This window comes from Lupinus angustifolius, chromosome LG06, assembly GCF_001865875.1.
Source record: "Lupinus angustifolius cultivar Tanjil chromosome LG06, LupAngTanjil_v1.0, whole genome shotgun sequence".
NCBI lineage: Eukaryota > Viridiplantae > Streptophyta > Magnoliopsida > Fabales > Fabaceae > Lupinus > Lupinus angustifolius.
The window spans coordinates 14,516,755-14,516,991 of NC_032014.1; positions in this window are offsets into that span (position 1 = coordinate 14,516,755).

Here is a 237-nt window from a genome sequence, read left to right on the forward strand (position 1 = left end):
ACTTCCTAGTACTGCAGTTTTTAATTGTTATATTATTTGTATCGGGTACGGCCTCGATCAAATTTGGTGCCACTGCTGGGTATTATCGGTTCTTGTCAAAGGTTCGTAGTATAGTTTAGTGGGTGTCTTAGAATAACCATTCTGTTTGGGTTTCAAAATCTGCCTGTAGCATTCACTGTTTTGTTGTTTGCTGTCTTGTTTAGATATTTGTATGTTGGTTGATTCAGGTGTATGTTG